General features: G+C 38.8%; 1 long non-coding RNA gene across 1 annotated transcript in view; it reads right to left on the minus strand.

Moving 5' to 3' along the window:
- The window catches only part of LOC136788955 (uncharacterized), a 35,641-nt gene extending 21,321 nt beyond the window's left edge, over positions 1-14,320 (minus strand). The window contains exons 1-2 of the long non-coding RNA XR_010827609.1: positions 14,161-14,320; positions 7,210-7,281 (exon numbers count right to left, since the gene is read on the minus strand). This is a non-coding gene — a long non-coding RNA (uncharacterized lncRNA). The remainder of the gene's footprint in view (positions 1-7,209; positions 7,282-14,160) is intronic.
- Positions 14,321-14,646: the final 326 nt, after the last annotated feature.

Genomic DNA, 14,646 nt, shown 5'->3' on the forward strand with positions numbered 1-14,646 from the left:
AACAGTTTCATATACAGTGGTGATGTTCCTTGATGTTTCTTCATGTTCTTTTAACCAGACTTCAGAAAGGCATTTGACACTGTTCCTCGTAAGATCCTCATAGAAAAGCTGACAAAGTATGGGCTGTGGGGGGTGGACAGTGAGGTAGGTTTAAAACACAGTTTAACAGCCAGGCCCTGAGGGTAGTGGCAGAAAGTCAGGGAGGCCAGTAACTAACATTGTACTCTCAGGGCCAATACCGGGTCCAGTTCTGTTCAACATCTTAATTAATGGTATGGATGATGGGGCATAGGGAACGACTCATCCACCTTTCCTTCCTTCCCTGTCCCTTCTGAATTGTTTATAGCCATTTCTTGCAGAACTTGACTTGTGTGATTCATCCCACCAGCTTTCTGTGATTACAATTATGTCATAGTTTTCCGTCTGGGCAGTGGCTACCAGCTCCTCCTGTTTAACCATACTGTGTGCGTTAGTATAGAGGCATTTGGTTTGGGCCTTCAACTGCCTTTTTGCCAATCTTTTTGGAGCACTGAGGAGCATTCCTCACTACTCTGGTAGGTGTATTATTCCACTCTATTGTTCATAAGCATCTGAGTGTCATGCTTTAAGGCCCAGCACCCCAGGATCATTAGCTTAAAGCATGATGTACTAAGTCAGCCAACTCGCCAGCAAAGGGCTGGCAGGGCCTGGAGCACCTCTCCTATGACAAAAGGCTGTGAGAGTTGGGTCTTTTCATTCTGGAGAAGGGGAGGTTCGGGGGGGATCTTATCAATGTGTATAAATACCTCAAGGGAGGGTGCATAAAAGGATGGAGTCAGGCTCTTTTCAGTGGTGCCTAGGGACAGGACAAGAGACAATGGGCACAAAATGAAACATAGGATTCTCCCTCTGAACACCAGGCAGCACTTCTTCACTGTGCAGGTGACAGAGCTCTGGCACAGGTTGCCCAGAGAGGTTGTGGAGTCTCCTCCTTGGCTATCTTCAGAAGCCGCCTGGATGTGGTCCTGGGCAGCCTGCTCTGGGTGTCCCTGCTTAAGCAGGGGTTGAGCCAGATGGACCCAGAGGTCCCTGCCAGCCTAAACCATTCTGTGGGCAGAATAAGTATGCCAGTTACACTCTGGGATTTTATTTATTTATTTATTTATTTATTTCTGACATGAGCCAGTGACATTAAAGTGAATTTCCGAATTATTAACCCAGAACTAAAGTTTGCATACTCCCTAGACTTCTCTACATTTACACCTAAAGATGGTACATGTTTATTGTGCTGGTGAAACAGATAAATAAGATTTTTATCTCCTCATCTTACGGAGATGTACAAAGAGATATTGGACAAAAGGGTGTTATTTGCTTTTGCTGGACAACGATTTAACTACAGCATATGAAGACCGCCCTGTTTGCGTTTTGTTTTTTCTCAGTTTTTAATAAAGAGACATGGTCTCTGTTATTTGAAATGAAGACAACGACAAATCTGCTCATATTCTGTATCAAATTGTGAAATATAATTTGAACCTCTGCTCTCTGCTTTATCTTGGAAGATGAAGCTGTGCTGCTCCAATTGTTCCTTTTGTGTGTGTTTTCCTTCAGGATAAGGGAAAACTGGAGTAAGGTACTTCAAGCTTCAAAGACCTTGACAGTGATAAAAACTTTACTTTTATATGCAGAGTTTTCCAAGCTGCTGAACTCTACGATCTTAAGTAAACAGTTCTGAGAAAAACACCTTATTTCAGCTAGAGATTATAATGCTGAACAATAAGGTAGCAGAGGAAAAGGGTGAGCATTTAAAAAAAAAAGTGGCTGAATACTAAAAGCCAATACAAAAATATTCTTTCCTCTTCATACCCTACTATAAGACCAATCAAATAAACATCCATAGTTTCATTTTCCTATTCCCAGCAAACGTATATGTACCCTGAAAATCACAGAAAAGGGCATTTTAGTCTGAAGACCAGAGACTGAAAGAATGGCCAGATACTTTTTATCCAACAGTGTACCCTCCCCTCTGTTATAAGAGCAATCCTTTCACCATTGTGCCCTACGTACCTCTTCCCTTCCAGCCTTAGCTGGCAAGCCACTACTCTGATAAATGGAGAGATCTTTTCCCTGGCTTAGGTTATGGTGAGAGCTAAATAGTTCCTGAGGTCAAATTGAGGTTGAAGGAGGTGAAGAGCTCAATGCTTACTGTATTCATGGTACTGTCTGTGGGACCCACTTCAAATTTGTGCTTTATAGTGGACTTGTTTATATCAGTCAGCTGGAACCATTTGCAATTATGAAGTGAATCAATGACGCCAGTACTATTCCTTGGAGGTTACTGTCCAACCTATTCACAGATGCTTGGCTCAGATACTGCTAATACTTAATTAGTCTTTCTGTTAATGAGTTTTCCTCATGGTCCAAGATAAGTGTTCTTTGCTGCAGTATTGGCCCATCATTCCTGACCCTATTTCTGGTGAATAAAGAGAGCTTCTTATTTTCCTTCTTTTTAGATATTTGAGGAATACTGGGTTGCCTTCCAGTCTCCTCTTGGTTAAATGAATCCATTTTTTTTCCTTTCCTCATACAATTTATGGACCTCTTCCCATATTTGCTGTCTGGCCTCCTTTGGATACTTTCCAATTCATCTGTACATCTCCAGAAGAAGAATCATCATGTCAGGGCTCCAACCAGAACTTCTCAAGTGTGGCACATAATGGGAGGACTGTGTTGAATGCCTCACCATATGTGTTCTGGATTTCATGTTTTAGATGATCCTATTTCACAAAATATTGCTCTTTTTGTATGGTGGTGTTAGTCATATAATGTCCTTTATGCTCTGGATTCTCTCTTGTAGAAGTGCATCACAGTCAGCTATTCCATTTCATATGCCCATGCTATTGATTGCTCCTATTCCTGTGTGAGGAATTTGCTGCCTTCCCTTCAATCATTCCAGTCCATTTTTCCTGTTGATTGAGCCCATTATGGGTGATGGGGTGGTGGAGGGGGATGGTGGGTTGGGGAGCAGTTTGGGTGGGGAGTGTAAGGGTGGTGGTGGGTACTTAAGACGTGTAGATGCATATAAACCTTATGTACTTGGGATGCTTGGACACCATGCCTATGCTCCAGCCCATGCACTAGCCCTGTTGAGCCTGTTATGAAGAAATCACTGCAGATCTCTTTAGTGTTCACTAGCTTAATTGCTGCTATCTTACTAACTCAACAGCTACATACTTCCATTCAAAATCCCTGATAATCATATCTAATGAGCTGAAAAGCTGTAACCTGAATCCTGGTTTTGGAAGGATAAGAGTAAATCTTCTTCCACTGTACAACTTCTCACAGGTAAAGATTTGTTTTATGTTCTTATAAAGCCAGTTTTCTACCCTCTGCTAGCCTAGACTGACAGTGACCTACAATGTGATAGTACCAGATAGTTCTTAAATCAATCAGAAGGTTCATACCATGTCAATACCCCTGAAAATGGACTATTGCAGGACACACTTTTCCTTGTATTTGCAAGTGATTAAAATAGCCGAGAGTGACTTGCTGTTAACAGTGCACTTAGCAGCCATCAGCCATTTAAAATCCCAGAAATAGGTAGAGGGTTATTATATCACCTGTCCTCTGACAAATACTGTCACTCCCACTAAGATCGATGATAGTAATTTAATTTCCATAAAGGACACTGACAATTCAGCAGACATGCAAAGAAAAGCACAAAAAATCTAAGCTGAAATGACAAGAGCGTTGGGACAAACAGGGCTTCCAGGCTGGAAAACCAACATTTATATACACACACGTGTATTCTTCAGGTTTGTACCCTGAACTCTGTAAATATACATAAAAAGGTGAGTTCTAAATATCTGGATTTATAGATTTAATGTTACCAAATACACTTTGGAACTCTTTGCTTGTGGTGTTTGGAAGAGATTTGTATTTGTGAATAAGACAGTTGTGCTGAAACCTTTGGGATTTTGCATCTTGGCTACCAGTGTACCTTATTCATCTGTAAAGTGTATGCTGTTTTTATTAACAATTACTGTATTCAGAAGTATTCCTTTTCTTTTTAAAAAGAAAAGACCAGGCCTGAACCAGCCTGACCAAAACACTTGATCAGAAACAGGAAATGTTTAAAATTAGCTTGACCTTTTAACTAAAAATCTTTTTGCAACTGGGGAGCATTTAAAACAAGTTTAGTCTGAAAAACCCTGGTGGCTCAGAGGTGGTTGCTCTTTTCTTGTTGGATATGGTTTCTTTTTGTGCTCCTTTTGGTTGCTTCGTCCAAATGCTACCCCATAGTGGCTGCCAATTAAGAATAAACCTGTGTGAGAGTCTGCACTTTTTTCCTGTAGCATCAATAAAGATGGCTAGAGATGAGCTCTAATTCTGCACTTCAACCTACAAGGCATTTACATCTGACGTTGACATATGTATCTTGGGATGATGAATGAGATTAATTGTTTAGAAATGAAGTGTGTTGTCCCTTCATATAACACTATCTACTCTCTCATAATGAGAGTTTGCCTGCTGAAGCCTTTCTTGGGATAAATAAATCTACTGCTTATCTTCTTGTTGTATTTTGTTAGTTGCCTAATATTTGGTGTCCTTTATGTTCTTGATTTTTCTTGTTTTATTCCTCCCTTTCAACCACTGATTTCATTTCACATCTCAGATAATAATAAACTTTATTTATATTTATTTTTTTGTACCACAAAAGATCGTCTACTTTCCTGTCTCAAAAAATAAAGATCAGAGAATTTTATGTAGTGATGTTTCTTTTACCCCTAACTAGCCTTTGCTTCAACTGCTGGGTTCAGGCTATTTTAGAAAGTCAACCATATTTGAGACTTGCTTTTCCTTGTTTTCCACCCCTTGGATTTTTTTTTTAATGTCTTGTTATTTCTTTCAATGTTTCTTTGTTTTATTTTCTGTCAATCCTGCATTATTTACAGTTTGAGGTTTGCTGTCTTCAGCTTCAAACTGCTTATTACTTGCCTGTCTCTGCTAAACTGAAGTAATATGCTATCATTAGCTGTTAGCCATGTCTGCAAAGTGCAATTAAATCATCTCTTACACTCTGTCTCAGAAGCTAAATCAATTAGGCATATCAGGTGGTAATATATATATATATATACACACATATATATTATATATATATATATTTTATATATATATATATTTGGGGCAGTTCTGAAAAGTAAGGTCTTCTAGCTCCAGTACAGGTGAGGGATGCTAAGGTGTTGTTCAGTCTCCAATCTCCTATTTCACACCATCAAATGCATCCTACAGCTTCTGATCTTTCTACCAAAGGTTCTTTTGTTTCTTCAGACTATAAAAGAGAATAGGAAGAGAGAAAGCGTCACCTTAAAAAGTCTGGTGTTAATACTTGGAAAGCTTGAGGAATTAGGAGTTTTTGTTAACATAATGAGACCATCAGCCACTAGAGGCCCTTCAAGACTAGGAGACTGGCTGAGCCAAGAGGCTGCAGAACATCCCTCTGGTTTGATTTAGCGTACCCAAAGGGAAATATTGTAACAAATTGGGAAATATTAAAATGATAAACTACCTCTTTGAGAAGCAACATTCAGAGTGTTTGTGTCAGACACCTCTGATAGGATTTTTTCTCTTCTTGGCTGCTGTGTCATTCAAAAAACACCCTTCATATTACAGACTCTTCTCCGGGCACATTTTTTCTTTTCATTCTCTCTTCCCCAGATTTTCCATCTCATTTCCTCAGCTGTTGAAGCTGTAATATAGACACTGATCTTTCATAATATTTCTCATGTTAGTGCCCAAGGCATCTGATTTGGAAAGCAGAAGGGGACCCAGGCATCCAGGTGGGGGAAGCAGCAGCAGAGCACCTATGCAGCACTGCTGTGTGTCCATCCCCAGTTCAAACAAAGTGTGTGAGGTTAGATCTGCCACAAATCTGAGACTTAGACCTGCAGATATATTCTGTGAGTACTTAGTTGGAAGCAAGAGTCATCTGATGACTTACCAAAGTAGAAAGTACGTTAATATTCTCTTGGGAAAAAGAGATTCAAAGTAAATTACAATAATTTATGTTACTACTATGCAGAGTCTTCAATCTGAATTAAGGCTTTGCTATGCTGAATGTTTTTCAAATGACAACACAGAGTACGATGCTGGCTCAACTCTCAACTCTAGAGGACAGGCCCTGGAATTTACTGGTATACAGAGAATAGTGGTTGCCAGAAGAAAAGTGATCCTTTGCCTTGTAAATATATGAGTTTATTCTGCAAATCTGCTTCCTGAATGCCAGGAGTGAGACCTGGCCAACTGCACAGACACAGCCCATACTCCCTTTCAGAACACACACAAGATATGATGAGGAAAACCCAACATTTCTCATGAGGTGTTTTTATTTTTTCCCCCCTTCTCTTTATCGTCTTCATGGGAATTAATTGTCTTAGTTGCATTGTTATAATATTCATACAGCAATAAAGATAGGATCCAAATCGGAGGCTGAATGATTTTTCCATATTGTATTTAAGTAAGAGAGAAATTCTTTCAAGTGACTCATGCCTTGTGCTGGATCTAAATAACCCTTTGAAATGGTCAGGCAAAGCTTTGGAAGGCTGCTAAAATTGGAAGAGAGTCCTTGAGATAATCAGACCAACCATAAGATGTTGAATAGTTATGTATTATTGGGAAATTCATAACCCATCAGGGATGAAGTCATTTTTTACTGTGTTAATAACAGTGCAGAAGAAAGCAGATAAGTGTGAAGGAAGGATATTAAGCCTCAGCAAGAAAAGAAACACATTGCTAAATAATATCAAGCCAACAATCCTGTTTGAAGTGGACAGATTGTAAGCTGTAAACAGCATTACTAATATGGAGGGCATGTTAGAGACTACTAGCTTTAGATGTTTATAACAAAGAGTTCTGTGGTTGAGATGTGCCCAGTTTTGTTTTTCTGTAGTCCATATTCCTTCTTTACACTTTATAAAACAGCATATTTCAACAAGAGCTTTTTCTTGTTAAAGCTGTTAAAGTGAAACCAGGTACTGGCTGATTAACATGGCAGGCAAAATATCTTCTACATTTGCAGGACAGGGTGGTAGGAAGAAAACAGAAGCAGCTCAAAGGGTGAACAGAAAGTTGATTGCAAGTGACTAAGCATAACTGTGGGAAGAAAAAAAAAAAGAAAGGGAAGTTTGTGCTATTTTAAACTTCCTAAAGGTAATAGAAGTGGAAAAAACTCACAGTGGAGGAGATCTAGGTCCTTCTGATCCAGGTCTTTATGGCAGCATCCTGAGTGTGTCTGAAAAGACAAATCTAGGAAAAAGTAAGTGCAGCTTAAGGTCTTGGTCAAACCATTTCTTTTTTCATTAGATTCTGCTTGGGTTGAAAAGCCCCATTGTGGACAAAAACAGTTCAGGTAGAACAAACTCAAAAATAGCACCTGTATTTCCTCAGACAACCCCAAAGAAGTACTGCAGTTTTGGACAGAAAAACTGGGAAAACTACAGGTCTTGCCTTGATGATACCTCCTACATCAGACTACAAAAATACCTGAGCACAAAATAATGGTTATCTGACCGTTGACATAAACAACAGGCGAGGGACAAAAATCATTCTCTGAGAAGATAAACCCATATGTAGAACCAGTGTGTTTACAGGCTTTTTAATTCTCCCTGATAAGCTTGCAAAAAAAAAAAAAATAGTATGAATATTTATAAAAACATAGAATCATTAAGGTTGGAAAAGACCATCTGGTCCAACCAGCCAATGTCCACCCACTGAATGGGTACCACCAATGTCCACCCACTAAACCATGTCCCTAAGCACCATGACTAACCTTTCCTTAAACACTCCCGGGGACAGTGACTCCACCACCTCCCTGGACAACCTGCTCCAATGCCTGACTACTCTTACTGAGAAGAAATGTCTCCTCATTTCCAACCTGAACCTCCCCTGGAGCAACTTGAGGCCATTCCTTCTAGTCCTGTCACTAGTTATCTGCAAGAAGAGGCCGACCCCCAGCTCCCCACACCTTCCTTTCAGGGAGTTGTAGAGAGCAGTAAGGTCTCCCCTGAGCCTCCTCTTCTCCAGACTAAACAACCCCAGTTCCCTCAGCCGCTCCTCACAGGACTTGTGTTCCAGGCCCTTCACCAGCTTCGTAGCCCTTCTCTGGACACGCTCCAGGGCCTCGATGTCCTTCTTGTAGTGAGGGGCCCAAAACTGAACACAGTACTCGAGGTGAGGCCTCACCAGAGCTGAGTACAGGGGGACGATCATCTCCCTGGTCCTGCTGGCTACACTATTCCTGATACAAGCCAGGATGCCGTTGGCCTTCTTGGCCACCTGGGCACACTGCCGGCTCATGTTCAGGTGAGCATCGGCCAACACCCCAAGATCCTTTTCCCGTGCACAGCTTTCGAGCCACTCTGCCTCAAGCCTGTAGCGCTGCATGGGGTTGTTGTGGCCAAAGTGCAGGACCCGGCACTTAGCCACGTTGAACCTCATCCCATTATGGCTTCTGCCCATTGACCCTGCTGCAGGGCCTTCCTACCCTCCAGCAGATCAACACTTCCCCCCATCTTGGTGTCACCTGCAAACTTACTGAGGGTACACTCAATTCCCTCTTCCAAATCACCAGTGAAGATATTAAAGAGGATGGGCCCCAACACCAACCCCTTGGGAACATCACTTTTGACTGGTTGCCTGCTGGATTTCACTCCATTCATCATTACTCTCTGGGCCTGTCTGTCAAGCCAGTTTCTAACCCAGCTAAGGGTTACTCAGCAGAAGGTTATAAAGTGTTATTTATAACATCAACCTGCATAGAATGAATGACAAAAAGTACTATTTAATATTGTGTCTAGCATCCTAAAATACCAAAATTAAGGTTGTCTATGCATCAGAATTCATCTTGTTTAGATGCTTAATTTCAGATTAAATGTTTGTGTTTTTGTTTGTTTGTTTTTCTACTCTCCATGCATAGGATATGCAGCACTCAGTTAATGAACTTGCATTTAGTATTTTCTGTGCACAGGTCAGAGTCTGCTCCAAAGAAAATAGCATTAATTTTCTCCTTGGTTTTCAATACTTCTTGTCAATATGTTATGTGTTCTTGAGAATTTTTAAATATATATACATATATATTTAAAGAAAGTTGCTAGTCATTCCTATTTTATAGTTAAGATTTAGATAAGAGAATATTGCTTTTTTTTTTTTTTTTTTTCAGTTATTGATTTTCTATCTCAAATCTCTTGGATGTAACTTAAAGACAAGTATTCAGCATGCTGAGTCCAGTTCTGTTGAACCAGACTGTTTCCTCTAGATTTAGAGCTGCTGCTAAGCAGATCCTATATTCATGAACTGTAACAGATATCCCTGTTATCTAATAACATTCTGTTTAAAAAAATAAATATAAATGTCACTGGAGGATAACAGATTTTTAATTCCGTTTTCAACAGAAATGTGTAACATTAGCTTGAGGTCTTTTCTGCCCACAGAAATGGATAACTTTAGCAAAATTTCACAAAATTAGAACCTGCTGGCAACTGTTTTACAATGGTGGGCAGTTGTAGGAGTAAGTAATAGGGTAAGCTACCAGTCCCATTTACTAAAAATACAAGACTTGCTATGAAGCAGAGAGAATAACATCTTCTTTTCTTTCTTTCTCTTTATTATTACTATTGGCCACAGAGAAAGAGAGAGAGAGTAATTTCAAGAATCTGATCAAAACATAAGGATTTGTGTTTTATCATAATCTTGCCAGACCCTTTCTGAGTAACTCATGCTTCAGACTTGATGCATTATGTGAATTCCAGAGCTGCTCTGAAAGGAAGAAATAGAAAGGCTTTTATTTATAAGATTCTAGTCTTTATCTCTTGAAATTGCTAAAATCAAACCTTGGTAACTCATATCAGCCTCCTCAACTTGGGACATCTGATCTTTAAGGCCTTAGTTTTAAAAGCAGTTTTCATTACCTTAATATGCTTTTCCCCAGTGCACAATAATTATTGAGAATGGCTTGACAAAAAACAAACAAACAAACAACAACAAAAAAAAACGTATTCCTGTGTTCAGTAACAATAACAATGTGCTTAGTCTTGGTCAACAAAACTATCATATGAATTGAACAGTCTTTTAAGACACATATTTAATTAACAGTAAACTAAAATGTAGGACAAAGTCCCTAATGATCAACAGTACATGTCAAGTAAATGAAGTAATGTTCGTTGTTGCCCAGATGCAAACTGGAGGAAAAAAAAAAAAAAGTAAAAGTAGCCAGTGCTTTGAAAAATTGTATGAAAGGAGTTGGTTTTAAGTTCTTTTAGCTCTGATGAATACCAGAGTGTTATTAGCCTGTATTTGAATTGTCTAAGTCTTCTGTCTGGCTAAAGTCATAGACTCTCTTTTTTGTTTGTGAACAAATTCCCTCTCTTATATGAAAAATTCTTGATCAGTGTAAGAAAAAACAACATAAAAAATATGGAGAAGACCTGATCACCTTTACCTGTTATTTTTTTTTTAATGTTTGTAGTCGACCTAAGCATTGTTTAGTGGAGGGACAGAATGCCTCATGGTGAGTTTGAGCCTGCTGTTAATTGTACTTTTTTAAAGATACTCTTCTTCATTTTAATTTGTTGTGATACCCTTCAGGTTGAAATGAAGAGTTTTCCTACTAAGTGAATTTTGAGCTACATCAAGATTTATGTTCTGTCACATGCTGGTTGTACTGAACTATTTTTGCTGAGTGTTTCTTGGAAAATTGTATACATAAAATTTACTTACTGCATAAGCTTGTCATAATCAAGCTCAACTACAGAAATTAAGACAGACATTTGAGGTAGCAGCCAGAGTTGCTGAATTTGATTCTCTTTCCTTCAACATCTGCACAACTTGTGCACTTGTGCAAAATACCTATATTGGGTTACAGGTGCAAGTATAGCTGTAAATGCTCTGTGCACAGGCACAGACTGTGCACAGACACAAAGAAATGGCAGCCTTTACTGCTGACTGAGATTACACCAGACAAAAGTACTTGGCCACTTCTAAGACAGACTTCTAGGACTTTGGGTGGGTTAGAAATACTTACCAAAACCTGAATACAGCGTGATTGAATATGCTCATAATTGTAGCATACGAGCAGCTTTCTAGTTTACTTTTTTGGGCCCTGGTTTGGACTTCTTGTTTATCTAATTTAGAAAACTGGGAGATTAAGTCTTTTAAGACAGGCGGGAATGTCCAGACTGCCACTTTTTCTATGTACTGAAAGCAGAGTTTTGAAACCCAAGAGAAGCCCTTGAATGAGTTTGTTTAAGGGGAGAAGTCTACTTTCAAGTAACAAAATGTGCAAATGTTATCAGGTAAATAAACGTCACATGAAAAAGGGAAGGAACAGCCTTTCCAAATAGTATGGTGACCTGAAAGAAAACCTTTCTTCAGAAGATGCAAGATCTAACAGTTCTGTGGGACTTGCTGGGTATCTAATATGTCCGTATGTGTACGCTACTCTTTGATCTGAGCGAATAATTTGTACAAATGAGCCGATCAATTTTGCCTGTCCCTCTATCACAGCTTTCCTGGATTGTCTTGCTGTTAGAAATGATGCAGAACTTTTTCTTCTACATTTCATGTCTCTAGATGCTGTGGCTAATCCAGCCATAGGCCTATAAGCCTGGAAGGGTTATGAAGAGCACAAGGGAAGGGTGGGGAGCAGAATCAAATGCTCTAAAATATGAAGCTCAGCAAGCAGGAAAGGGAACTTATGTCAGGGTCTACTGCCAGAGGGAAATTGATGTAAGTAGTAAATAAGGAGAGCACGGATGTAGGGAGCTGCAGTCAAACTACAAGGACAAGAATCAGTATTTTAATTTAAAAAATAAGAGAGTCAAGGATTAAAAAAAGCTAATGATAACATGGGCTAAACGTGATGGCAGGATGAGCATTTTAGAAACTATTAAGTGAATTGCAAGGAGGAAGCTAAAATAACATTAAACAAATCAATAAAAGGTGTATTTAAATTTCATTCTTAAGTAATCCATATTCAGAAAACATCCATTATCTGCCCTGAAGGTTAGGCACACATGATGGTGAGAAGATTAGGTCTGTCAAAGTTAAGAGAAGCAAGAAAAATACTAAGAATAACATTATCATTGCATGAATAAGAGATACTGGATGAATGTGGTTAAACCTTAAAAATAGAAGGAGTGACTGTGGTCAGTGCAATCTGGACTTGCACAGTTATTTAATTCAGTGCCTTAGAAATCTTCACAGAATACTTAATTTAAAACACATCGGAAAAGAGCAGTGTTAAATGAAAAGGAACTGGCTGTATGTCTGTAAACAAATGATGATGACAGGAGAACTTTCTGCTTGAGGGTTTATATGCAAGCGTGGGTGTGTGAAAAGCACTCTTTTCCAAGTGTCTGTGTTGTGCCAAGTTGAATTTCAGTTCTTTATTAGTGACTGATCCAGAAGATGGAGCAAGTTCTTAACAAGTACTGTACTGACAATACTTCCTCTACACATTTAACTTCCACTAAGAAATGAATAAACACAAAAAACTATTTGCTAATAGATTTTTGAATATCAATCTCCTAGGTAAGGATTCAGTAGAACAGTGATTGAGTAATCAAAGCAGAAATTAGGCACCAGGCCTCCAGCAAGAAGAGAGAGAACCTGTTACTTAGGTAACAGGTTGCTGCAAAACTCAGTGGTTAAAAAAGAAATGAAGAAAACCAATAAGCCAGCCAGAAACTCAGCCTTGGCTACTTTGCTAAAATATTTGCCCAGATTTTGTTTTAATGGAGAGGTGCTTCCACAAAATTAAATTTCTGAATTGAGATTCCTTTTTTGGTCTCTTCTAGCAAATGTGTGAAAGCTAACAGAAAGGACAGCCAAGGCATAGTGCTGCTTTGGTCACAGAAGAGGGAAATTCACACAAAGATAAGAACTCTTATGTCTTAAAATTATACAGGTTCTGAGGGCTGAATTTGATGAAATCTGTTGAAAGAGGATTATGTGAAAAATCTGTGAATAAGAACTTCAGATAAAATATGCCAAATAGCTCAAAAGATGCAAGTGGCAGAAATGTCCACCCCTCTGATTTCCACCTGGCTCTAGAGCCTGGGATTGAGGGGACAGATTCTGCTTAGGTCCTTCCATCACTAAATTTGGGAACAGTTGCTGTAAGACAAAAATGTGTCTTACACATTTTATTTATTATTAAATATTTAATAATAGATATTAATAGATATTTAAAATGTGATGTGTTGCTAGAGTACTAATCTTTTCATTATCTCATGATGAAGAACTTGGAACAAAAATATTAGGAAAAAAACTGAAGTAAATATTAGGGAATATCCTAAAATAGAAAGTAACATGACTACTCAAAAGAAATATATGATAAGAAAATAGTACAAAACAATTGATGGTCTCATTTAACTGTCATCAGAATTCAGAACTTTCAGAATATATTTTCAAGAGAAATATTTATTGACTAGCTAAAGTCACGGTGAACAGTGGCAAATACATTTAAAGTGTTTTGGAGACATTAGTCTTTGGTTTAACAAATGCTTAATTTGAAACAATGTAAACAAGTTGGATAATGAGATTGAGCCAAATATAATCGGAGGCTATGGGGAGTGTTTATTTTCCTTTCTGTGCATTCAGGGATTTGTATGCATTAGTTAAGTCCTGCAAAGCCAAAGAAGGTGAAGAATGAATCCCTTGTGAAACAGATCCCGGTGGCCTCAAAAAGAAAAAAAAAAAAAGTATGAGCAGAGAATGGTTAATTCTGTAACATCCTTTTGCAATGCTGTTTAGAAATAAAAGAAAACAAGTCTGAAGCACATTTCTAAAGATGTTCTTCAGTAGCAAAGAAATGCTGACCTCATGGAAGTTTATGGAAAAATACTGACTTTCATGGACGTGAAGTTCATAGCAGACCTCCAACACTTCAGCTGCCTATCCAAAGCAATTCTCTCACTAGTTCAAAAGCACTAGCTTGAAAACTGCAGAATTCCACTTTCTAATTACCTCTTACGGGCAGGATCTCTGTAGCACAAAAAGCATAGCAAAGGAACTGAGGCATATGAAAAGTCAAGGCATCGACCGCACTAAAGGCATCTTCACAGTCACTGACATTTATGATTAAGATCCTAAGAAATCTCAGTCAAAAATTGCTTGTAAGCTGCTTACCTGGAATAGTCTCTGCTGGCCAAAGGGCAAACAAATGGTGTGAGGAAACGGTGCAAATTATTTTTAAAGTTCCAGTTAGCTTAGTCCAAAGAGGGGAAAGTCTGATCCTTTTAAGTATGCATGACTAACTCTCCAAAGGCTAGGGTCAGCCTGCAAATTGCAAAACCTTCAATGTTAGGTTCAACTTCACAGTCTGAAGTTGAGGGAAGGCCCAGCTGAGACAGGCAGGAGTCTTTGGGTGGAAAAATGTAAAAAGAGCAAAGTGGCAAATTGAAATCTGCAAATTAGTGTTACACAGCACTTGAACAGTGAGTTCAGGGACCTAGGGAGAAGACATATAAGGGGGCCATCACTGAGGGATAATAAGACTAAAATACTCATAGAATTTTATCTCCATTTATCTCAGTTTCAGGAGGAGAAACATTCAGCAGGGGAAATTTTGCAATGGCATAAATTGTATCTGTTTACACAATCCAAGAGCTTAGT

The sequence above is a fragment of the Anser cygnoides genome, chromosome Z, assembly GCF_040182565.1.
Source record: "Anser cygnoides isolate HZ-2024a breed goose chromosome Z, Taihu_goose_T2T_genome, whole genome shotgun sequence".
Classification (NCBI taxonomy): Eukaryota; Metazoa; Chordata; class Aves; order Anseriformes; family Anatidae; genus Anser; species Anser cygnoides.